At 42.6% G+C, this 1615-nt stretch overlaps 1 pseudogene; it reads left to right on the top strand.

Moving 5' to 3' along the window:
* The first annotated feature begins 259 nt into the window (after positions 1-259).
* LOC105000681 overlaps positions 260-1615 on the top strand; it is a 2965-nt pseudogene continuing 1609 nt past the window's right edge.

The following is a 1615-nucleotide window of genomic DNA, read 5'->3' as shown; positions in this document are numbered from 1 at the left end:
TTTTTCATTTACCTGCCATAAATCAATCTATACCAGAAATCCCAACTGTGGTCCAGAGAATGGTATTGAAGGGACTTCTCTGGTGGTTCAGTGGTTAAAATCTACCTTGCAATGCAGGGGATGTGGGTTTGATCCTTGGTTGGGGAACTAAGATCCCACATGCTGTGGGGCAACTAAGTCCAAAAGCCACTATTAGACAGAAGCTCACGCAGCAAAACTAAGATCTGTTGCAGCCAAAAGGAAAAAAAAAGGAAAAAAATAGGAGAACCCTGCACCCACACACTGTGCAGCCATGAAGGTCCTCAGTAGCCTGTGCAAGAAAGTTAAACTGAGCAACAATGCACAGAACTGAGGGATGCAGAGAGCAACTAATATCACCTACCAAGCTCACCATGTCACCAGGAACAAGGGAGATCAAGTGGTGGGGACCACGGGTGGCTTCTGTGGTTACACAGTATGGCTAACAGGCTTATCTGGAGCAGGAAAGACCACCGTAAGCATGGCTTTAGAGGAGTACTTGGTTTGCCATATTATTTCATGCTACACTTTGGATGGTGACAACATTCATCAAGGTTTCAATAAAAATCTTGGCTTTAGTCCTGAAGACAGAGAAGAGAATGTTCGATGCATGGCGGAAACAGCTAAGCTGTTTGCAGATGCTGGCTTAGTGTGTATCACAAATTTTATATCACCTTATACTTTTGCTTTATTGACTATGCCAAAGCCTTTGACTGTGTGGATCACAACAAACTGTGGAAAATTTTTCAAGAGATGGGAATACCAGATCATCTTACCTGCCTCCTGAGAAACCTGTATGCAGGTCATGAAGCAACAGTTGGACCTGGACATGGAACAATGGACTGGTTCCAAATTGGGAAAGGAGTACGTAAAGGCTATATGCTGTCACCCCGCTTATTTAACTTATATGCAGAGTATATCATGCAAAATGCCAGGGTGGATGAAGCACAAGCTGGGATCAAGATTGCTGGGAGAAATATCAATAACCTCAGATGTGAAGATGACACCACCCTTATGGCAGAAAGCAGAGAGAAACTAAAGAGCCTCTGAATGAAGGTGAAAGAGGAGAGTGAAAAAGCTGGCTTAAAATTCAACATTCATAAAACTAAGATGATGGCATCCGGTCCCATCATGTCATGGCAAATAGATGGGGAAACAATGGAAACAATGACAGACTTTATTTTCTTGGTTTCCAAAATCACTGCAGATGGTGACTGCAGCCATGAAATTAAAAGACACTTGCTCCTTGGAAGAAAAGCTATGAAATTTAGACTGTATTAAAAAGCAGAGACATCACTTTGCTGACAAATGTCCATATAGTCAAAGCTGTGGTTTTTCCAGTAGTCATGTATGGACGTAACAGTTGGACCATAAAGAAGGCTGAGCGCCAAAGAACCGATGCTTTTGAACTGTTGTGTTAAAGACTCTTGAGAGTCCCTTGGACAGCATGGAGATCAAACCAGTCAATCCTAAAGGAAATCAATCCTGAATATTCATTGGAAGGACTGATGCTGAGGCTAAAGGTCCAATACTTTGGCCACCTGATTTGAAGAAGTGACTCATTGGAAAAGACCCTGATGCTGGGAAAGATTGAAGG

This window comes from Bison bison, unplaced genomic scaffold, assembly GCF_000754665.1.
Source record: "Bison bison bison isolate TAMUID 2011002044 unplaced genomic scaffold, Bison_UMD1.0 scf7180017864373, whole genome shotgun sequence".
Taxonomy (NCBI): Eukaryota; Metazoa; Chordata; class Mammalia; order Artiodactyla; family Bovidae; genus Bison; species Bison bison.
This window is presented reverse-complemented; position numbering and strand designations above follow the sequence as displayed.